A 25,610-nucleotide genomic window follows, 5' to 3' on the forward strand; every position below is an offset into this window, starting at 1 on the left:
CCCCAAATCTGCTAGGTGGGCAGGAGTAGGGACTGAGCAATGGTAGCTCACCCCGTCGTGGGGATTCGAACCGTCGACCTTCTGATCAGCAAGCCCTAGCCTCTGTGGTTTAGACCACAACGCCACCTGCGTCCCACATATCAAGCAGCAGTTAAAGGCCTGACTACTGAGGCTGGTTGCAAAGCTGGCATTGCGGCTGCCTTGCTTTTCGCAGCACCTTGTCTTTTATCCTTAAGCATTCTGAGAGCTGCTGAGCTCTGCTTTAGCATTTCTTGATTGTAATGGGCACTGAGGGAACCTTGCACTCAGTTTTATTACACCTGAACTCTGAACCGCCTTTAACGAGGAGCCGTTTCTGCAGCTGTTTGCAAACATCTCCCCCCCCCCCCCGGTCTCCCCGGTTTTCATCTCGCTAACGTACCGCGTGTTAATTTTAACTACCCTCTCGAGCTAAAACATTAATATGATGTAAAATAAATGGTTGGAATTTATTTTACTGCAGTGTCCAATTACAACAACCAACCCCCCCCCCCCCGAATTTTAGTGCTTTGATTCTGGGCCTGTTTCATGCAGAAAATAATAAATAAAGTGCGATGGGAGCCACTTATAAGGGTGTAAAATGGTTTGTGTGACGGTGGCCTTTTCCTCTGGCTATATTTTCTCTCCCAGTTAAACACATTCGGTGGGGTTTAAGCATAATATTGATTTGCATAGCACCCTATAGCTTGCTAAACAATGGCGAAGCTTTGCTGTTGCTGTTTGAGCAAAACTGTTTTATCTTCAATACCCTGAGCCATTAAAGGGCAACCTTGTATAGGAGGAGTTCCTTTAGAAAAAAAGAGAACCCAAGACTGATTATGCTTTAATGGCATACATTACTTTTACAGACATGCAAGCTGAGGAGAGAAGAGCAGGCAGTCAGGCACTCTAGCAGACAAGACTAGTTTTTAGGGACCTAGATGCGAAAAGCTGTTCTTTCTCTCTCTGACTACAACCATTTATTTACCTTGTGCATGTCCAGTAAAGCAACAGCCGTCAATGGCAATAGTCTCCAAACAGCAAAACGTATATCTGTGTTCATCTGCCTTGGTTCTATCTCTTGTTCCATGCTTTCCTTTTGTTACACAGGCAGAATCTGTTGCCAAGTCCCATCACTTCTCCTTGTGCAATATTGGAATTATATGGCCTTCTCAGTATTCTATAAAAAACTGGGCTTGACCCTGTCATGCGACCATTCTCCATCAGCAGGGCTTGTCAGGAATATACACCCAGCGCCTAAACTAAATCCAACCTGTGGTACCTTGGGTTACAAACACCTCAGGTTACACGGAAGTAGTACCTCGGGTTGAGAACTTTACCTCAGGATGAGAACAGAAATCATGCAGTGGCGGTGCAGTGGTGGCAGCGGGAGGCCCCATTAGCTAAAGTGGTACCTTAGGTTAAGAATGGTTTCAGGTTAAGAATGGACCTCCGGAACGAATTACCGTATTTTTTGCTCTATAAGACTCACTTTTTCCCTCCTAAAAAGTAAAGGGAAATGTGTGTGTGTGTGTTATGGAGCGAGTGCAGGCTGCACAGCTATCCCAGAAGCCAGAACAGCAAGGGGGATCGCTGCTTTCGCTGCGCAGCGATCCCTCTTGCTGTTCTGGCTTCTGGGATTCAGAATATTTTTTTCTTGTTTTCCTCCTCCAAAAACTAGGTGCGTCTTATGGTCTGTTGCATCTTATAGAGCGAAAAATATGGTAAGTTCATAACCAGAGGTTCTACTGTATTCATTTTTACATCCTTTAAGATATCAATGACTTCCCCTCTTCTCTTTCCATGGTTCATTTTACATATCCTAAATCCCTGCATATTTTACAAAAACTATACCATTCAGTATTCCATTATTGCATCCACCAAAACTTATTTACCCTGTTGAATCTATCTTAAGGCTGCCAGCGTTTTCAGCTGTACACAGCTATTTCCCATATATTCAATAAATGTTCGCCAATCTTCTCTAAGCGTATGTTCTTCTTTTTCTCTTATTCTATATGTCAAGTCTGCAAGCTGCGCATATTCTGCCAACTTAAGCTGCCACTCTTCTTTGGTTGGGACCTCACTCGTTTTCCATGAACTATTAGCATTCTTGGGGGAATCCTAGGATTTGCAGAAGTACAAAAAACTCTTTCTTAGAAACCTCTAAGTGGGGCAAACAGGCCAATGAGAACTACATATGCTCATTAGCTGTTAAATGTTGAGAATTAGTTCAAAAAGAGTAAAGGGAAGCTGGAAAGAAGGATGAAATAGAATGTCGCTAAGGAGGGAATCGCTGTCTGTCTGGAACCCTAAGTGGGTATACACCCGTTAGGGTGATACACTGCAGACTTGGACACTGCTACAACTAGTACAAAAGTCTTGATAGTAATGCAATAATATTGACAAAACAATGTGCTCAGTATTTTACTATAATAGCAGATGCTGCCACTGGTGAATATGAAACCCTTTTGTATTGGTTTGTTTTGAGGGTGGAAATGAGAAAATCTATTTCGAGCCGTGCATTTTCTTTGAATTCTAATAAAGCCATTTACCATCAGAAGGGTCTCTGCTGCCTGTTCCACTCATACGACTCTCTTTCCATTAGCCAGGGCTATTATGATGAGTTCTTGCTGTTCTACATTTGCTCAGCTTGAACAAGAGCAACGAGAGCATCTTAAAGAATGCCTGTTAAATAAGCTGAATGCAGCTAGGAAACGTTTTGCACAGACAAGGCTGTTTCAAGCCCTTTCCTTTGAGCTGATCCGTAATGCAGACTTGGTCGTATACCAAATGGTTTCTTACCAAGGTATATAAACAGGCACTTGGTGAGCTGGCCATCTGTGTTGCTCGCTCAGGTAGCGATGAGGAGATTTGTTATGACACACCTGCACCTGCTCAGAAATCCAGGGAAGCAGGGATATGGTAATGTACAGTGGTACCTCTGGTTACGTACTTAATTCGTTCTGGAGGTCTGTTTTAACTTGAAACAGTTCTTAACCTGAGGTACCACTTTAGCTAATGGGGCCTCCTGCTGCCGCTGTGCCGCTGGCACGCTATTTCTGTTCTCATCCTGCGGTAAAGTTCTTAACCTGAGGTACTATTTCTGGGTTAGTGGAGTCTGTAACCCGAAGTGTTTGTAACCCGAGGTGTTTGTAACCCGAGGTACCACTGTATTCCTGGACACTTGGCTGGACTACTACACAGAGAGAGTATTGTGGATAACAAGGATCTTATCTGGGCTTGATTGTGGTAAAATTCTATTTAATAAGCAGGCAACCAAACTGATGCAGGGAGTTAGTATGGACTAGATTCAGTTGTGCTACTGGTCTGAAACACCATATTTCCTCAAACGAACCTGCCCAGGTTTTGAGATCTTTGGTAGGGATGCTAGAGAGGGCCTTCTCAGTGGTTGCCCCCAGATTTTGGAACTCCCTTCCTAGAGAAGCTAGACTGGCTCCCTACTTGCTGTCCTCCCACCGGCAGGTGAAGACTTTCCTGTTCCAACAGCCATTTGGACCCGACTGCTTTTAACGAAAGGGCTGGTGCTGTGCTGTTTTTATTGGAACTATTTGTATGTTTTAAATATAGTGTGTGTGTTTTAATTTAATCACTGTTTGTTTGTAATGATTTTTTTCTGTTTTTATTGGTCCTTATTGTTATCTCTAAGCTACTTTCAGTCCCTTTAGGGTGGGAAAGTGGGGTATAAATAAATATATATTTTTATAATGCCTGGCATGATGTAAGCCTGGATAGCTCATTCGGTTAGAGCTTGGTGCTGACAACACCAAGGTTGCAGGTTCAATCCCCGTATGGGGCAGCTGCATATTCCTGAATTGCTGGGGGTTGGACTACATGATCCCTCAGGGTCCCTGCCAACTTTACACTTCTATGATTCTTTGTCAAATGGTTACTCTGGTAGTTTACCATGTGATAAATGGGTATCTCTATTCATATTAACCCATGTGCTAAGTGGACAGTTGTATTCACCAAAAAGAGGCATGGGACACCTATGGCCTTCCACATGGCCAATGGCTATGGGCGATTAGAGTTCTAGTTCTGTAACATCCAGAAAGCTACAGAATATTTAGAATAAATCAAATGATTTGTCCAGAGTGATAAGTGGTAAGCTCTGTTCCTGAGTGCGGCTATCTGTCATGGATGCTTTAGTTGAGATTCCTTCATGGCAGGGGGTTGGTCTAGATGACTTTGAGGGTCCCTTACAACTCTACAATTCATTGATTCTATGATTATGGCTATCGTGGTAGAACATCGGCTTTGCGTGCGGAAGGTCCAAGATTCAACCCGAGGCATCTCTATGCTGTGTTGGAAAAGATCTTTGTCAGAATGTTAAACTCTGGAATGATAATATTGAACCAAAGGTCTCATTCCAGCAGCTTCCGATGCTCCTTAAGAAACACATCCACTACTCACCCGAAATGAAAGCCTGAGTATATCCTGCATAAATTCAAACAAACAGAAAATGAGGTGGCAAAACTGTTCATGGGTTGTACCACTTTTACATCACAGGATTCTGTGGTGGATTGTAGGTGTGTGTGAGGAAACCTGTGCACATGTGAAACAATTACATTACAGTGGTACCTCGGGTTACATACGCTTCAGGTTACATACACTTCAGGTTACAGACTCCGCTAACCCAGAAACAGTGCTTCAGGTTAAGAACTTTGCTTCAGGATGAGAACAGAAATCGTGCTCCGGCGGCGCAGCAGCAGCAGGAGGCCCCATTAGCTAAAGTGGTGCTTCAGGTTAAGAACAGTTTCAGGTTAAATACGGACCTCCGGAACAAATTAAGTACTTAACCTGAGGTACCACTGTACAGGGTGAGGCTATGCTAGAATACGGACCTATTTTCTTTTTTATGCACCAGGATTTTAATATATACACACACACAGATATATAGGGATATTCAATCATACAACCCACTGCCTGAAGTGGTCCAGGCCAGGGCATGGACAGTTTACCACCTCATCTGCTGTTTGTGTGAACCAGGCCATAGTTGCGACGAGGGCCTTTGATTTATTGTATGTTAGGAAAACCTTCAGGACTAAATTATGTGCAACAGAAACATTTCATTTCCCATTAGGGATCTTTCTGAGAAAATGGGGGCAGCCTAAGGATAATCTTGCCAAGTCTACTCAGCTTTTCCATGAAGAAAGGAAGATGAATGGACTTCTGAGGCAGTGGCTTTAATGCACATTTGTCAATATGAAGGGGTGGATGTGGATATCCATTGTAAATCATGCCCTTGATGAAAAAAGTTATTGTTATTTTTTTTGTATGATAGCACATCTAAAAATGTCAGGGAAGGAGTTCTGCAAACAAAGCATACTTTGTCTGCAGTTGTCTGAAAAGAAAAAAAATGTGGCCTCATTGTTAGGTGGAGACCTGATCAGTGTCTTGAAAATGTATATATTTAATGAAACTAATGAATGCACTATAATTTGTCTATTCCAGTTACAGATAGTAATATTTGGTAATATTCATTACCAAACTTAAAACCATGGAGAGACCTGGTCTGAACAAAGACATTGGATTCTTATCTCATTATACATGACAAAGCCATTTTTCACCTTCTCACCCCTTGCTTTTTCCTGTAAGACCTATTGCAGTCGTTAAGAGTCGTCAACAGGCTCATCACAGCTATCTGCCAATCACCCATTCCCACCACCCTTCTGAGTAATACCCCTCCCCACCTTCTCACTATATAGAAGGATCTGGCAACTTCTGTTTCAGTGTATCTGAAGAAGTGTGCATGCACATGAAAGCTCATACCAAGAACTAACTTAGTTGGTCTTTAAGGTGCTATTGGAAGGAAATTTTTTTTTGTTTTGTCTATTCCAGTATTGTTGTGTCTGTGAGGGCTCTTTTTGTGATGTACCAAAATGATGTAAGCTTTGCTTCAAGGAGAAATGAAGGCTTTAGTGTTAGAAGCTGAAAGCATAATGCACCTAATCATGAAATCCTAATAGGCCGTAGCTCAGTGGTAGAACATGTTTTGCAAGCAAGATGTTTGAGGTTCAATCACCAGTGACTCCAGGTAGGGTAGGGAATGTCTCCTATCTGAAAGCCTGTAGAGTTGATTCCAGTTGATTCTATAACAGAGTCATAGAATTGTAGAGTTGGAAGGGACCTCAAGGGTCATCCAGTCCCATCCCTGCAATGCAGGAATCTCCATGACAGAAATGCATCCATGGCAGATGGCCATCCAACCTCTGCTTAAAAACCTCCGAGGAAGGAGAGTCCTCAACTTCATGAGGGAGATGGTTCCATTGTCGAACAGCTCGTACTGTCAGAAACCTTTCCCTACTGTTTAGTTGGAATCTGATTTATTGTACAGTGGTACCTCAGGTTAAGTACTTAATTTGTTCCGGAGGTCCGTTCTTAACCTGAAACTGTTCTTAACCTGAAGCACCACTTTAGCTAATGGGGCCCCCTGCTGCTGCCGTGCCACGGGAGCACGATTTCTGTTCTTATCCTGAAGCAAAGTTCTTAACCTGAAGCACTATTTTTGGGTTAGCAGAGTCTGTAACCTGAAGTGTATGTAACCTGAAGTGTATGTAACCCAAGGTACCACTGTAACTTGAAACCATTGGTTTCAGTCCTACCATCCAGAGCAGGAGAAAACAAGCTTGCTCCTTCTTCCACGGGACAGCCCTTTTGATATTTGAAGATGGCTATCATATCTCCTCTTTTCCAGGCTAAACATACACAGCTCCTTCAAGTGCTCTTCATAAGGCTTGGTTCCCAGACCCTTATTCAACTTGGTCGCCCTCCTCTGCACACCTTCCAGCTTGCCAGCATCCTTCCAGCTTGCCAGAGAGCCAGTGTGGTGTAGTGGTTAAGAGCGGTAGTCTCGTAATCTGGGGAACCGGGTTCGCGTCTCCGCTCCTCCACATGCAGCTGCTGGGTGACCTTGGGCCAGTCACACTTCTTTGAAGTCTCTCAGCCCCACTCACCTCACAGAGTGTTTGTTGTGGGGGAGGAAGGGAAAGGAGAATGTTAGCCGCTTTGAGACTCCTGAAGGGGAGTGAAAGGCGGGATATCAAATCCAAACTCTTCTTCTCTTCTTCTTCTTAATTTGTGGCACCCAGAATTGGACACAGTATTCCAAGTGTGCTCTGACCAAGGCAGAAGCAGGAATCCTGTCCAGAGCTGTTGCTGGGTGGGCTCAAATCACCAACCTTTTGGTTAGCAGTCATATGAGTGACCCATCACACCACCTGTAGACAATGTAACCCAGCCTTTGCCAACCTGGTGCCCTCCAGATATGTTGAATTGCAGTGGTGCTGGCAGGGGTTGATGGAAGTTGTAGTCTCAAACATCTGGAAGACGTGTAGTTAGTTGACTTTCATTTCCATGGAAATTAATGGGACATAAGTCATGGATATATTGTCCTACTGATTTTTTTGGGTACATAACTATAAATGGGACGCGGGTGGTGCTGTGGTCTAAACCACAGAACCTAGGGCTTGCTGATCAGAAGGTCGGCGGTTTGAATTCCCACGACGGGGTGAGCTCCCGTTGCTTGGTCCCTGCTCCTGCCAACCTAGCAGTTCGAAAGCCCGTCAAAGTGCAAGTAGATAAATAGGTACCGCTCCAGCAGGAAGGTAAGCGGCATTTCCATGTGCTACTCTGGTTTGCTAAAAGCGGCTTAGTCCTGCTGGCCACATGACCCGGAAGCTGTCTGTGGATGAACGCCGGCTCCCTCGGCCAGTAAAGCGAGAGAAGCGCCACAACCCTAGAGTCGTCCGTGACTGGACTTAACAGTCAGGGGTCCCTTTACCTTTACCTAACTATAAATAAACCTTGGTTTGGATCCAAACTATTGTTTCCAAGAAAAAGCCAAGTGCATTACTGCATCGCTCCCCAATGCTTTGAAGACAAGGACCTCTTCACACTTGGCATCTTTAGATGAATTTATAATCATATTGAGTGTTAACCTGAGAAACAGCTAATTGTCTCTGAATATATATATATATATATATATATATATATATATATATATTACTGTCACCTTTTAATTTATCATTCTGTTTTAAATTAAAAATAAAGAAGGGGGGGACCTCAGCTCATAGCCATCAAAGAGGGGAGGGTTGCTTTAAAAGGTGCACATTTCTTTAAACAAAGTGATTTCACAGCAAACTTGCAAGGAATCAACTTGCATAATGCCATTACAGCAATTAAAAGAACGGAGGCATTAATTCCAAAGAAGAACTTGCATCAGTATAAACAGTGGTGTAGAGCATAATTAAATTGTACTTGCAAAAGGTTAATGCTGCCATTTACCTTGTCTTAAATTATTAATTTAGATAATTGTGCTGAATTTTGTGATACAACAAAGCCATCCATCTGCTCCGATCTTCCCCAACATAGGACTAGCCACTAATGTGCGTAATATTGCAAACGGACAGGCAGAATATAATCCCTGGACTTATTTTGGTTGGAAGGAAGGACATAAATCTAACAATTTTATGTGTTCTCTGGCCTTGCTTTGGACTTTGGTTGGTCGCCTGTCTTTGGATGGGGGTCGGGTAGGAATTTTTCCATTTGACAAATTGCCACTGGCCACTTGGTTTTTGCCTACCTCTTAGCAATCGTCACAACTTTGTAAGGTTTGGCGGTTAGGCATTGGCTCATTGATTTGTGGGGGAGGGGAGGTCAGCCATCACCTGCCCCTCCATTGACCAGGGGTATTCCGTTAAAAAGGGACGGTTTGAATCCCCGCGGTTCGAATCCCCGCAGCGGGGTGAGCTCCTGTCTTCCGGTCCCAGCTCCTGCCCACCTAGCAGTTCGAAAGCACCCCTAAGTGCAAGTAGATAAATAGGTACCGTTTTATAGCGGGAAGGTAAATGGCGTTTCCGTGTGCTGCGCTGGTGCTGGCTCGCCAGAGCAGCTTCGTCACGCTGGTCACGTGACCTGGAAGTGTCTCCGGACAGCGCTGGCCCCCGGCCTCTTAAGTGAAATGGGCGCGCAACCCTAGAGTCAGACATGACTGGCCCGTATGGGCAGGGGTACCTTTACCTTTACCTTTATTCCGTTAAAGGAATCCAGGGCCTGGATCCTGTCTGAAGTCTGCTTGAGGGGCTAGGGCCATGACAGGCCTCTGGGGACACTGAGGAGAGCTACAGGTGGGTTCCCCAGATGTGGCTTCCTATTTGGGTGGTTTACCCTTACTGACTTCCTGCAAAGGGGGCAGGAATCTGATAGTCTAAGCCAGGGGTCAGCAAACTTTTTCAGAAGGGGTCAGTCCACTGTCCCTCAGACCTTGTGGTAGGTCCAGGCTATATTTTGAAGAAAAAAATGAACGAATTCCTATGCCCCACAAATAACCCAGAGATGCATTTTAAATAAAAGGACACATTCTACTCATGTGAAAACACCAGGAAGGCCCCACAAATAACCCAGAGATGCATTTTAAATAAAAGGACACATTTGACCCATGTAAAAACACACTGATTCCCTGACCGTCCGTGGGGCGGATTTAGAAGGCGATTGGGCCGCATTTGGCCCCCGGGCCTTAGTTTGGTCTAAGCCAATGCCTAAGCCAATACTGCTGGCATTTCTGTAATTCAATAAAGTTGTGGCCTAAAATTTTGCCAATAGCCTTAAACTAACATTCTGTGTCTGTGTGGATTTATTTTAACGGGGGGCTGGTTTGGGGGCCTTGCCACGCAAATAAATAGCAGAGATAGATAAAGAGAAATGTTACATGTTAAACAGCTCATATATCGCTCCAACCAGATGCTATAAGTGGCTGCGGTAAGACTGTGGCATCTAAGATCAGGCATGCAAAGCCCTTAAACCACAAAGACCTAGCCTGTGCTTAAGTTTATATATGGTTATGGTGACGATGATGATGATTTATGTTCCGCCCTTTGTCATAAGATCCCAGGGCAGATTTCAACAATCCAACTTGCAGCGTTAGAAAGGAGCTTAAAACAAATCATACACAGAGCTGGGAAATGATCACATATTCTTCCACAGATCCTTGCCTGAACGGTTTCCAATTTCAGTCCCTGCCATCTTTCCACTGAAATTGACCTCAGGGGAAGTCCTATACGCAGTGCTTTTTTTCTGGGGGGGACACATACCCCTAAACATTTTGTGAACCTTTGTACTTTTGTCCATTTACAGCATTTATTTTTCCTGATTTGAACTATGAAATGGTGATTTTTCTTGAGTCAAAATGAGAGTACCCCTAAACATTTTTTAAAAGAAAAAAAGCACTGCCGAGACATATGCCCAGGGATATTTTAAAGCTGGAACTCAATGAAGCTCAGTTCCAGCACCTCTCAGGTGGGCGCCATTGTCATTGTCAGGGGAGGTGTTCATGGTGAGTTCCAGCACCTCTTTTTATAGAAAAATAGTACTACATATGCCCTTGAACAGCCATATTTTTATTTTGTGATTTTATGTTGCGAACCACCCTGGGACCTGCGGGTATTTGTTGTTGTTTAGTCGTTTAGTCGTGTCCGACTCTTCGTGACCCCATGGACCAGAGCACGCCAGGCACTTCTGTCCTCCACTGCCTCCCGCAGTTTGATCAAACTCATGCTGGTAGCTTCAAGAACACCATCCAACCATCTCATCCTCTGTTGTCCCCTTCTCCTTGTGCCCTCCATCTTTCCCAACATCAGGGTCTTTTCCAGAGAGTCTTCTCTTCTCATGAGGTGGCCAAAGTATTGGAGCCTCAGCTTCACGATCTATCCTTCCAGTGAGCACTCAGGGCTGATTTCCTTAAGAATGGATACGTTTGATCTTCTTGCAGTCCATGGGACTCTCAAGAGTCTCCTCCAGCACCATAATTCAAAAGCATCAATTCTTCGGCGATCAGCCTTCTTTATGGTCCAGCTCTCACTTCCATACATACCTGCGGGTATAGGGCAGTATAATTTTAACAACAACAACAACAACAACAACAACAACAACAACAACAATAATACAGGGCTTGAATCAGACTAATGTCTATAAGGCAATATAAGGTAGCATTTGTATCATCATCATCATCATTATCATCCCCTACCTTTTCCACAGACTGGGATTCAAGACGGCTTACAAATAAAAATACAAAAGCACAGATAAAATAGGAAAAGCTTAAAAGATAGGCATTAACCTGGCAGGAACTCATGGTGATTTCTGAATCACAAACAGACTGATTGTCCTGCAGCGGATAAGAATTTCTTTAATTGAAAAAAGGAAAACATCTCCTACCTTCCAGCCAAGTATAGGATTATTTGTTTATTTATGTAAAAATTCTTTTATACCTAGCAGATCCAAGGGTTTTTTTTGGGGGGGGGGGGGCTGTTAAAACAAGAATAATAAGTTGTTGGTATTCATATCACAATACGGGTGCTATGAGTCCCAGCATAAAATGTCTGCCACATGTGACAAAAATAGAGGAGCCGGTTGAGTACTGTCACACAAACCGGACAAATCTAATACTTTTCCTCGCAGATCAAAGCTGTTTACAACAGTAAAAAAAAAAAGAAGAAGAACACCAAGAACACAACTATAAAAACAACATGGTGCTGTGGGTTAAACCACAGAGCCTAGGACTTGCAGATCAGAAGGTCGGCGGTTCGAATCCCTGCGATGGGGTGAGCTCCCATTCCTCGGTCACTGCTCCTGCCAACCTAGCAGTTCGAAAGCACCTCAAAGTGCAAGTAGATAAATAGGTACCGCTCTGGCGGGAAGGTAAATGGCATTTCTGTGTGCTGCTCTGGTTCGCCAGAAGCGACTTAGTCATGCTGGCCACATGACCCGGAAGCTGTATGCCAGCTCCCTTGGCCAATAAAGCTAGATGAGCGCCGCAACCCCAGAGTCGGCCACGACTGGACCTAATGGTCAGGGGTCCCTTTACCTTTAATATGGTATCAGCAACAACCATAAAACTAAGCTAGCTAAACATATATCACAGGTTAAACTCTCACGCACACATGCATCAATTCAGCCAAAGTCGTGACAAAAGGAGTTGATTTTCAAAACCTCTCTGGTAGCTCAATGAAGAACTAACTCTTCTAAGCTCTCTGAAAAGAAGTTTCCATAGAAACGAAGTATAAAAATACTGCGTGGTAGATTCATGCTTGAGAGTCATTTTTTTTTTGGTTTTTAAAAATTTCCTATACTTTTCTTTGCTTTTAAACTTTATTTTTCAGTTTCTGAAAATACTTATAACAAACAATCCCCATACAGCTTTCTCTGCAAAGTAACATTCCATACATGTGCAATGTAAATGATACAATGGAACATCAAACAGATATATATAATAGTTTAGAGTATAAGTTTGTTGTCTTCCACTCTCCATTTTAGCAGACTATCCCAGAGTGAATAGCTAGTGAGGAAAGGGCAAATTTGTCCTTTGCAGTGTACATAACTGAATACTAAGGAACGCGGGTGGCGCTGTGGTCTAAACCACTGAGCCTCTTCGACTTGCTGATCAGAAGGTGGGCAGTTTGAATCCCTGCAACGGGGTGAGCTCCCGTTACTTCTGTTACAACCTAGCAGTTCAAAAGCATGCCAGTGCAAGTAGATAACTAAGTATCCTTGTGATGGAAAGGTAAACAGCATTTCCGTGCGCTCCGGTTTCCATCACTGTGTTCCGTTGCACCAGAAGCGCTTTAGTCCTGCTGGCCACATGACTTGGAAAGCTGTCTGTAGACAAACACCGGCTCCCTTGGCCTGAAAGTGAGATGGGACCAGGTAAACTGGTCCCAATTTATATGCTAATGGTAGCACCTTGGGCTTCACCCAGTAGCAAATGGCAACCAATGCAAATGATAGGGTTGTTTCTCAGGAAATGCATTTCTAAACAAAAATGTCTTCAGTGGGTACTTAAACATAATCACGCTATGTTGCCTGATTTCAGCTGGCAATTGTTTCCAGAGAGCTTGAACAGTAACACTAAAAGCCCCGCTTCTAGTACAGTGGTACCACAGGTTACAGAAGCTTCAGCTTACAGGCGCTTCAGGTTACAGACTCTGCTAACCCAGAAATAGTACCTTGGGTTAAGAACTTTGCTTCAGGATGAGAACAGAAATCGCGCAGCAGTGGCGTGGTGGCAGTGGGAGGCCCCATTAGCTAAAGTGGTACCTCAGGTTAAGAACAGTTTCAGGTTAAGAATGGACCTCCAGAACGAATTAAGTTCTTAACCCGAGGTACCACTGTATAGACCATTGGTGGAGGAACTGGGGTGCGGGGGGAGCACACCGCCCCCGGCAGCACGATCCCAGTGTCGTGCCATCATGGCTCCCCCCCACGCTGGGTGCCATGCCCCTGCGGGCGGTGCGCCACACCCCCAGCTCCGCCACTGAGTGCACCATGCCATTTTTACTGCTATTAATAGCTGTCCGCTGAGGATAGCTGAGAAAGTAATTGATGTAAGTCTCTTTTTCCTTTGCCCCATGCTCCATTTGCCTCCTGCTCTGTCATCCTCCAGGAGAAATGAGCGAAAAGGGCAGAGGAAGCACCACACAGATATGAAATGTGTAGAGAGAACCATCTCATTACCTGGATAGGTGACTTCCAACACTTTGAATTGTGTTTGGAAACGTACTGGGAGCCAGTGTAGGTCTTTCAGGACCAGGGTTATATGGTCTTTTACTGGAAACTTTTACTACCTTGTGTCCTTGAAGCAGATTGGGAGTTTGCTACTCTAACAGTGACTGAGAACTGAGCATGTTCAGCTAGGTTGTTCTACCGGGCAAATATGAGGATTATGTTTGGCCCTAATCCACTGAGCTGACTATTTGTGATGAAACTGGTTTCCTTTCCATGCATAGCATGCACAAAAGTATCCTGCCCCAACGAGCAAAAGGTGACATCAAGTAAAGCCATAATTATGAGGGACACTGGTGGCGCTGTGGTCTAAACCACTGAGCCTAGGGCTTGCCGATTGGAAGGTCGGCGGTTCGAATCCCCACGATGGGGTGAGCTCCCATTGCTCGGTCCCTGCTCCTGCCCACCTAGCAGTTCGAAAGCATGTTAAAGTGCAAGTAGGTAAATAGGTACTACTCCAGCAGGAAGGTAAATGGTGTTTCCGTGCGCTGCTCTGGTTTCGCCAGAAGTGGCGTAGTCATGCTGGCCACATGACCCAGAAAAACTGCAGACAAACGCCGGCTCCCTCGGCCTGTAAAGCAAGATGAGCACCACAACCCCAGAGTCATTCGCAACTGGACTTAACTGTCAGGGGTCCTTTACCTTTACCTTTTCAACCACATCCTTACTTCATGGGCATTGCCTTGCTCCCCACTGTGCACTGATGCTCCACAGACACAGCAATGTACTGCTGCAGTAGTAGTTTGTATTGTACAGCACAGGGTGATACATCAAGTTACACAAGCCACTTACATAAGCCTTCAGTTGCTAGACAACAGCAAGCTTACATTTCCCTTTTCTCAATAAGACACAGACAAAATGGAAGTGTGTACCTGAGATGCATAGGAATTCTGGCTCAGACTCTGGACGCCATGCTTGTGTGTTGAAAGAGCCATTTTCCTGTGTCTGGAAGTGAGTGGCTGTGTAATAATAAGAGGGACACACTAGAGCCTTTGTCCCTGTTCACACAGAGAAGGAATGGGCTAAAGAGCTATTTCCCTTTCGTGGCAACTCAGGTAGGAGAAAGTGACCACAGACATTATAAAAGGGCTATGTTTGGAGTGATCTGAGGAACCAAACAGGAGCTGGATTAAGCCTTTGGGGTGCCTGTTGCCATAGATGCTTACTGAAGAGACGGCGAGGGTCAACTGCAAAGAAAAATACTGCTGCAGAATACACAACATAGCTTTACTGAGATTTGGTATAGCTAAGTAGTTATGTGCATGTCTCTGCTAACCTGAATGCAAAATTTTTTTAAAAAATTAAGAGAGATGATCCGCCTTCTCAGATACCCTCAACTTTGCTTCCCTGTCCAATGAACCATATGCCATCTGCAGTTTCAGCTTCATGGTGGGTTTTACTTCCAAGTACTGGATACTGTAAAGGAGGAGGAGTAGGAGGGGAAGAAGAAGAAGAGGAGGAAGAGGAAGAAGAAGAAGAAGTCATCACATTGCGAAAGAAGATGCGCTTGAAAATCCAGGGAAGCCCTGAGGTCTAGTAGCTTAAGCAATGGGTGTCACAGGTACAGTCACTAACCCAGGATTTTGTCACCCAGAGGTCCTCTTCCCTAAGACAGGGTGCCCTGAGCCAAAACCCCATGGACATCTCTTGCAGGGCTAGTACTTCCTGAGGAGTTCCTACTCTCACTTCCAGGAGAGGATGACAACACACTCAGTTAGGCACCGCAAAACAGTAATGGGATGCAAGGCTCTAAGGGCAAGGATTGTCCCTTTGGATGTTTCCACCCACACTTGGGGGGGGGCGGCGGCGCAAAGATTGAAATAAACAGTATTCAAACAGTGGGTAACATTATGGGCTCAGTTGTAGGCTACAGGATATCTTGAAACAAGTGATCAGATCGGAGCTGTCCAAGGTCCTGCTGATCATACCTGCTGTTCTGAACTCACTGATTTCTAACTGCTGTCCTTATGATTCCCTGTGGCTATCCTCTTCTTGCCCTGTGGACTCCTGCTCGCAAGAAAGGACAGAAACCCATCGTTCCCATTTTAGTCCTCCTATCATTGCTCCTGATTCCAAGACGCAATAAATTTCCTCATTGGAAAGCTGTAGCTTTCAAAAGGGGAACACAGACACAAGAAAGCAAGACCAGAAAAAGAGACTTGCTGGTGCCAAATGCACCAGTTGATTCAGCACCCTGTTCTCACAGTGGTGAACCAGATGTCTTTGGAAATCCTACAAGCAGGACATGTGTGCAAGAGCACTCCCCTACGATCTGAATCAAGATCTGAGTCAATCTGAGATCCCGAGAAGGGTATGCATGAACACTTGCAGTTATGACTCTTGTTTCTGTGTACAGTGGTACCTCAGGTTACATTTGCTTCAGGTTACATACGCTTCAGGTTACAGGCTCCGCTAACCCAGAAATAGTGCTTCAGGTTAAGAACAGTTTCAGGTTAAGAACTCACCTCCGGAACGAATTAAGTACTTAACCTGAGGTACCACTGTACCTGAGGAAGGCAGTCAAACACTACATGTTTTCAGCAAATTCAATGGAACCTACATACACCTATCTGGGACTAAGTATCACTGATTTCAGTGGAGATTTCAAATATGTGTGTATAGGCATGCATCCCTAAATGGAAGTTCTTGTTTTTTAAGTGAATTATAAAGAATATGAAAACTTCCTATCCAGACACAGTTATTTTTCTTCCTTCCCTCCTTTTTTGTTCTTGACAGAGTATTGTCCCCATGCTGGCCAATCCAATAGGAATAGTTATATTCCAGAGTATTGTCCCCATGCTGGCCAATCCAATAGGAATAGTTATAGGAATAGCTTCAAACTTTTAACTTGAGATTGATCAACAGTATGACATTTCCCTCCTACTCCTTAAAAGAACTTAACTTGCTTTGTAAATATCAAATGCTTTAGAAACAGGCTGAGACATTCATTTCACATTACCATCCCCTGCAATTGACGTGACCCAGCAGGCGGTATTACTTATTTCCTCCTGTTTTTCATAAACTTGTAAGAAATCTGCATAACAATTCTTCCTTTCAGCATAATCATCTTACAGAAGATTTTAATTGGTTCTGAAGATACCTTTGTTACATCCCCGACCTCCCTGTTATTCGTGCTGACATGATCTGTATGCTACTTTCAAAGCTGGATGCAAATGAAGGAGAAATAGCATTTCCAGCATTTTATTTCAGTTTGAAAATTCACGCTATAATGCACAACCAGGAGAACTGTGCAATGACCAGAAGGGATGAAAAAGAGTTGTAGCAGTAGCCTTCCTAGGAGGGGGGGGGAGGTAAGGAGGGGGGGTTGGAGAACCAACTCCTAAAATCATGTCTAGGAGAAAGAAACAGCAATTGTGGGAAATAACCTCGCTTTTCCTAGAGAAATTCAAAACAAATACAATTTTTACGACAGCTATTGGCCCTCATCTTGCTATAATCATGGCATAGGGAGGTGCTGGTCATGATCCAGGATGTGAGAATGCATAAGAAGTGCACCCTCCCAAAATCACACATATTTCTCCTATCAATGTTCTCTGCATTGCAGCTGCATATTGTATGCACATCTGCATTTTCATCTGATCTGCGCATTGGGTCGCTGATTTTTAATGTGACAAAGTACACAAAAACCACACCTTTGCCCTAGCAGGTTATCGAGGGCCTGTTGCAACAGTTAGACTTTTGAATTATTTTAATTAAATATTGAGGGCAGAATTTACTACGGACTGGTCCAGTTAGGCACCTCCTTCCCCTCCTTCGCTGGTCCTTAAGTACAGATACAGCACAACTGAATAGCCATTGGCGACTTCAGGACTGGATTACTGCAATGCACCCTTTGTGGTCTTCTTTTGTGCTTGATCCAGAAATTTCAGTTGGTGCAGCATGCTGCGGCATGCAAGGTTGCTGACAAGGATGAGAATATAACACCTCTGATCAGATATTTCCACTGGTTGATAATTTGTGACTGGGCCAAGTTCAAGGTGTTTCCTTTTGTACATAATACCTTTAGCAGCTTGTGTCCCTTTTACTTGTGGGGTTGCCTTTCCCCACGTGTGGCCCACTTGGCAGTTTCAATCTGTGGAACAGGCACTGTTGGAGAGGCCACACAATACCTAGTCTACACTTATAAGAAATCATTCTTTTAACGTGTCAGTTCCTTCACTTTGGACCTGTCTGCCTATGGACATCAGGCAAACACCTTCACAGTATTCTTTTCAGTGCCTGTTTAAAACATTGATGTTTAGGAGACCCATATTCTCCTCAGAGAACCACAGTTCCCAGAATTCCCTGAGAAGAAGGATTTATTGCTAAACCAATCTGTGAGGGAAATCACAGTCTCCGAGCAATTCTCAACACTCTTAACAAACTACTGCTCCCATGATTCCTTGGGAAGATTCCAATGACTGCTTGAAGTGGCATGATACTGCTTTAAATACATAGTGTGGATGGACTATAGCTTCTTAGCATCATTGTGAGAATTAACTAACTGTGGGTGAAGCAGAAGAGAAGGAAAATAGCATTGAGAAGAACAGCATCAGGACCACATAAATTTGTTCTCAAATAGTTGCCCCAAATTGCCGAAAAACAAACTGGGAGGTGCTGTCTGACTGTCAAGATAAAGAAACACAAAATGAACCAAGTGGTTTTGTCTCAGTCAGAAAGAACATACTTTTCTCATTCCAGGAGATGTTTTCCCCATCCCCAATCATGGTGGGATAATGTGTGTGCTTCTACCCTGAAAGAAATTCCTTAGGCGTGTTTAACATGCGAGGGATCCCAAGTGTCATTAGCGCTGGAATTTGTTTCGTTTGTTGCATTCCAATGCCAAAGCTTTGATGCCAAGCAATTAATAGACATAACTACATCAGACAATTAAAATCAACAATAGAGACAACTTGATTAATAGCTTTAAGCAATATGGGGACTCTGAAGAGCTGGCATGCATGCAATATTTATAGTTTATCTTCCTGGAGTAATTTGAGTAATTGATAGTTAGGAAAGAATACTAGCTACATATCATGAGCTATAAATTAATGGTTGATCATCTACCACACAAAAAAGATTGTTATCTACGCCTATAAAAAGCAGGATAAAATAATGGCACAACTAAATCTTGAAGTTGTAAATTATTTCTTCTTTGTCCTCCTTTTCCCCCCTCCTCTGCTTGTGGAAATGAAGGAATAATTAATTGCATCTGTGTTTTAGTACATTCAAGGGGTGATGATGGTGACAGTCTACAGTTTATGGGCTGTATCCTGTGTTCATTATGTCAGCTAATTCTCTTTTGCCATATTGGGCATTACAACAGAAAATTAGACGGCTTGGCTTTGTCCGTTAAAAGCAGAATACAGTTAACACAAAGCACTTTTGCCTGCAAAGTTCAAAATCATAGCAACCTGGAAGAATTCTAATTAAGGAACATCTCTTTGGATAATGACTCTTTCTATGTAATTGCAATTCAATATTGTATTTGAATCATGTAATGAAAATATAGCATGGATGGAAATCCTAGATGGGTTACTCAGCAAGACCTATTCATTGCCTTCGTCTCCAGGTCTTCACCTGTGTGTACCTGTTTGTGTACTCATGTGCACAGAGTACATGCCCATTGCTTCTGAAAAAATGTCATCTTGTGCCCCTCTGCTGGATGCTGGTCTCAGCATCAGTATTATGGATGCAGGACATTACAAAAGTGCAGCAGTTCTCACTCAGAGACACAATTAGGATAGAAGTTCAGACTGCTCCCAGCCTCTGGTGCCCCTAGGGACCCCAGCGATGCAAAAATTTAACCTCTGCTCCCTTCAGAGCCCTACCCCAATATAGCTTATTACACAGCCCCTCCTCAGATTGTGTCAGGAGTCCAGACCCCGGCTTGATCACACAGTAAAGGTAAAGGGACCCCTGACCATTAGGTCCAGTCGTGACTGACTCTGGGGTTGCAGCGCTCATCTCGCTTTATTGGCCGAGGGAGCCGGCGTACAGCTTCCGGGTCATGTGGCCAGCATGACTAAGCTGCTTCTGGCGAACCAGAGGAGCGCACGGAAACTCCGTTTACCTTCCCGCCGGAGCGGTACCTATTTATCTACTTGCACTTTGATGTGCTTTCGAACTGCTAGGTTGGCAGGAGCAGTGACCGAGCAACGGGAGCTCACCCCGTCCCGGGGATTCGAACCGCCGACCTTCTGATCGGCAAGTCCTAGGCTCTGTGGTTTAACCCACAGCGCCACAGAAAGCTCTGGATGGCTTGAACACAGCCTCCCGGCACCATCAATCACGAGGACCCTTCTGACGACCCCTTCTGGGTTCTACAGAAGATAGAGAACTTCCGCGCCTTATGGCGCTTGCTTTGTTTCCGGTCCAACAGCCTTCCCCTTAGCTGACTCTGAGAAGGTATTGGATCAGCTCACCCCTCCTCCCTTTCTGGCACATTACTTCCTTCTCTGTTTGCTAGTATTTGAAACTCCTGAGAGCCTGGCATTCCAAGGGGTGGGGGAGTTGGCTCTACCTGTTGTTCAGTTAACCCTCTCTGTTCCTGGCTTTCTTCAGCTGGTTGCAAACCTTCGCTGGGATCTGGCTGCAAACCTTCATTGGGAGCTGGCTCATTCATGACAGATTGTGTTTCTTCATCACACCAAGGGTGGTAGGTGCGCATGGCAGTCTCATGCATTCACCCAGTGCATAAGAAATTTTGAGGTCCCCTGCGGCCCAGGATCTTCTCTTGTGTGTGCAGAGGCTCTGTGTCAGGGGCATGTCAGTGGTGGGATGGGTGAAACCAAACAGTGGAACCCCCATTAATTTTATTTATTTATTAAATTCATATACCGCCCTATATCTGGAGGTCTCAGGGCTGCTCACAGAAAAGGTCACAATATATAAAATCAAAATTAAAACAATAACTCAATAACCCCCCCCCCCAAAAAAAGAACCACATTCTTAAAGGGTATAGGATGTTGATCAGGTGAGCCAAAGGCCTGGCTCAAAAGGAACGTTTTTGCCTGGCACCTAAAGGTGTAAAATGAAGGTGCCAAGCAAACTCCCCTGGGGAGAGCATTCCACAGATGGGGAGCCGCTGCATAGAAGGCCCCGTTCTTGTTTTGCCACCCTCTGGACTTCTTGAGGAGTAGGCACATGAAGGAGGGCCTCAGAAGGTGATCTCAGGGTTGGGGTAGATTCATATGGAAAGAGGCGGTCCTTTAGGTATTGGGGTCTGGAGCTGTTTAAGGCTTTATAGGTCAAAACCAGCACTTTGAATTGGGCCCGGAAACTAACTGGTAGCCAGTGCAGTTGGACCAGGATCGGTGTAATATGCTCAAACCCCTATGGCCTCCTCATGTCCTGGGCAAACACATAAGGGTATGTGTGTGTGTGAAGAACAATGCAGATGGAGTCCAGAGAGAAAGGAAATGGATACTACTTTATTGCGTAAAGTGAGCAAAAAACAAACCCAGTGTATAATATGGGGAGAAATAAACAGAGGGGTTTGGCCTTATTTACAGGCCTTGATCGTGACAGGAAGATATTCAGCTGCACTTACAGGGGAAAACTGCCCCAGAACTACATAGCCAATCAGAGTACAAGTTATCTGAGCAAGACTTGTGACATTCTGATATGTCACTAGTTGTGTCACCGACTCCTAGCTGTGATAGACTGCCCGTTCAGAATGCTATTTCTATCTTCTTATCCAGTTGACTCCACACCAAGTCCTCCTTCCTGGATCCTAGAATCTTTGATTTCAGGAATTGGAAACCTCTGGTAAGGAGAAGGCATAGACAGAAGAGGCGTAGAGGGGCCCTTTCGAAGGCAGGGGCACTGAATCAAGGAGCATACCGGTAATTGATGTGATCTGCTTCATAAATACAAACCTATTGGCTACAATAGCACACTGTAAAACCCTTCTGTCATTTTTCCTGCTAATTTAAGTGTTTCTGCCTTTCATGCATCGTAATAATAATATTTTATTTATACCCCACCCTTCCCGGTTCAGAAAACTCAGGGCTCAGGGCTGCTAACAACAAATTTAAACACTTAATTGTAATATAACATAGAAGCAGCATAAAATACAGTATAAAAACATGAATAACAATAATATTCAAAGTTCAAAAATCAATTTGGGGGAAATCCACCCAATAAGCATTAGATAGTCACCAGGGCTAGCTGGCTGAATTAGCCCTACTTGGGCCAGGGGAGAATATAGCATGCTGAATGCTATAGAATGCTATCTGCAGGAAGCAGGTTGCTCAGTCAGAAATATTTAAGTATTTTAGGGACGTAACTGATGATGTTCTGAGCTTTGCCAAGGTGCCATCGTGTAAAACATGGATTATGTTTTAGTACAGATTAAATAAGAGCCCCATTCAAGTCTGATCTGGAGGGCATATTGAATAGAAAGCTTCTTTTTAATTCTGAGGAACATGATCCCGTTTACACCTGCTTTCCACTCAAGCAACGTGTTGAAGGGAAATGTTAACAATAGGAAAGTGTCCACTTATGCCTAGAAAGGATATTTCATATGCTGCTCCAAAAAAACCACAAAAAAATAAATCTGACTTGGAAAAACTCCAAGCAAACATGTAAGCTGGAGATCAAAGTGGATGGAGTGGGTTGTTAGCATAGAACGCTTCTGGGATTGCAGTTAGAGCCATATCCTTTGTTTTTGTTTTGGAATCTGTAAATTCAGTGTCTCAATATAGCAGGAAGTGCAGGAAGCAGAGGGCTGCTATATTAATGGTAGGGCTGGATGAATACGTCTATTTCCATTCTGTTTCATTTTCAGCCCTAGAACGGCTCTGTTTCATGTCTGCATTACTCTTACTACTTAAGCATATTTGCAAAATATGTATTTGTGCAGTGTTTTAATATTTTAAAGCATGCTTTATCTCATAATATATATATATAATTGTGGGCATTTCCTCCCACAATTCATAGCCTAGGGCTTGCCGATCAGAAGCTCAGCAGCTCAAATCCCTGTGGCGGAGTGAGCTCCCGTTGCTCAGTCCCAGCTCCTGCCCACCTAGCAGTTCGAAAGCACATCAAGTGCAAGTAGATAAATAGGTACCGCTCTGGCGGGAAGGTAAACAGCGTTTCCGTGTGCTGCTCTGGTTCGCCAGAAGCGGCTTAGTCATGCTAGCCACATGACCCGGAAGCTGTACGCCGGCTCCCTCGGTCAATAAAGCGAGATGAGCGCCGCAACCCCAAAGTTGGTCACGACTGGACCTAATGGTCAGGGGTCCCTTTACCTTTACCTTAAAGCCATTTGCACATAACAAAATGTATTTTATCAAAGCAATTGTTGAAATGAGATACAATTAAGAAGAAGTATATTTATAGTGAAATAATTATTAAGCTCTAACTCAAAATGATTTTTATTTATAAAAAACATAATAATGCAAACACATTGACATTACATCATAGGAGCCTACACAACACAAAACACTGTTGCTATATGTAAGTTTTATTTTATTTGTTTTTTATCTTATATTTTGGAAATGTACATCCAGTTTTTGTTTCCTTTAATTTTTTTTTGGGGGGGGGGCAAGAGAGTGGGGCCCTAAGTTATAGCTTGTTTAGCTTGTACACAAATCTGGCACTGGACTGTTGGTACAAACCCTTTGTGCAAAAAGTTTCAGAATGAGTTCAGAGGCTCTTTCTCATTTGTGTTTCCCTGCATTGCCATGTATCAGCATAAGAGGGAGCACACTGAAATGAGTTCTAGCTAACTCTTATTCAATCTATCTGCTTTGCTCCAGTTTCTGGCTTTTAATAAAGAACTGTTCCACTTGGTTATGCTGCATTCTTTAGAAACAGTATCCAAGGAAGAGGGGGGACATGCATAACTACAATCAGCAACTCCAGCTGTTTCTGGAAAAATTAGAAATGAAAGTCTAGCCAGAAGCATATTGGTTACAAGGAAAGGAGCGGGAGGCCTGAACATTTAGTTTGCAAAATGCTGACACATGTACCATATAAGACACATATTTTCTTTTGTCTGAATCAAATCTTGAAAATAACTAGTGCCTCTTTAATTTGTTCTTCAGTATTTTCTAGAGACTACCGTATTTTTCTCTCCATAAGACGCACCTGGCCACAAGACGCACCTAGTTTTTGGAGGAGGAAAACAAGAAAAAAATATTCTGAATCTCAGAAGCCAGAACAACAAGAGGGATCACTGTGCAGCGAAAGCAGCGATCCCTTTTGCTGTTCTGGCTTCTGGGATAGCTGCACAGCCTGCATTCACTCCATAAGATGCACACACATTTCCCCTTACTTTTTAGGAGGAAAAAAGTGAGTCTTATAGAGCAAAACATACGGTAATTTATATTTTTTTTGCATTCTCCAAAGCTGACATAACCATTTGATCGAAGCTCATATGGATATTCCTGGTCTCACCCTGCAAGAGGCAAGATCTAGATATACAGAGAACACTCATTTCCTGGTAAGAACGATACGTTTTCTACAAACTTAATATGGTTTGGTAGCCATTCCAGCCTGAATATAGAAACATAACTGTGTGGAAGAATTGCATTTAAAAAGGGTATGCTCTTCATCAGGGGATGTTAAAAGTACCTTGAATGATGTTAAGTTAATTTTTTGATAGTTTTCTGATACATTATTATACCCCTAACTTCTGAAAACCCACACTGAAGGTCATTTGCTGCTTGGTGCGTGAATATTAAGATTCAAGTGAATGAGGTTAGGTTTCATCCTGTCACTCGCATACATTCCCCCATTGCAAATTGGATGGATATTCTGTAAAATATTGTTTCACCACATATAGCGGAACTGTTTGATTAACAAAGATGCATCTGGTACTTTCCATCAGAGAGAGGGTACCGGATTTTAATAGGAACTGGAAAAAGTCTCCATGTTCCTATCCCACACGTTTCATTGAAAAACAAAAATTGAGCTTTTATTCAGGAGGGAGGGAGACCCCTGCTTCACCCCAACCTACTTTGTTATTTGGCCTTCACATGCACACCAAACATTTAATTTATTCCCCGGGTTTCTAGAAGTAAAACAAACACATGAGTGAACTCTCTTTGTAAGCTCTGCTATGCACAAAGAAGTTCTTGTGTTGTTTGATTCCACCTTTGAAGGATAGCTGCTAGCAGTTTGCTCTTCTCTGAAACAGAAACAAGAAAGGGAACGCTGAAACTATTAATTTTAATGATATCCAAATCCTTTGAAGTATGCATAATCATACCCCTTAGCCAGAACACACTAGTCACAAGCCAGGGGCATATTGTTCACCCTCTATTGCTACCCCGAGAGTGTCAGTGGAGAAATCACCTTAGTCACAAGCTTATAGAGTGGTCTTAAGGACCAAACACCTCTCAGCTTGTGTCTCGCTGCAGCTGTAATATGTGGATAATAATGGGATCCAAACTTACATGTCTGTTGTCTGAGTTATTGAAAGTAATCTGAGTGCATAGAATGTGCTATAGAAATACTTGTCAGGGTTAATATTGCTAATTGTGATTATTAATTCTGATAAAACTGTAACATTTCAATGATGGGTTGTTGGTTGTGTGTGTGTGGTTTTTTTTAACAATTCTTATCTAAAAGATTGTCTGACGGCTGCTTCGGTTCTCAGAGGGAAATTATTCTTGCATACCCATTGTAATTGTTTCTGTCAGGAAAATGGAAACCTTATGGATGTTTAGCAACATACCTTGGAGAGTGTGTAACCTTGGAGAGATGTGTAATGGGCCTTTGGATAATGGAAATTCTTCAGATAGCACCTAGAATACTATGGGCCTGTTTCCCCCTCCCTGCACCCTCGTGATTCATTCCAGATGAAAGCCTTGCCCTTGGCGAAACAATTTTCTTGCATTAATGTTTATAAAAAGCACGGGAACAAGACATCCTTCAGAACTGTTGCATCATGCTTGACACAAAAGTTTCTGTCATTCATGCCTGACAGGAGGTTGTGTTGATGTAGTATCTTGTCTACTAAAGGCCCGTGATCAAATCACTTGAATAAATATTAAATATTGGCTACATGA

The sequence above is a fragment of the Podarcis filfolensis genome (genome assembly GCF_964270895.1).
Source record: "Podarcis filfolensis genome assembly, chromosome: 6".
Taxonomy (NCBI): domain Eukaryota; kingdom Metazoa; phylum Chordata; class Lepidosauria; order Squamata; family Lacertidae; genus Podarcis; species Podarcis filfolensis.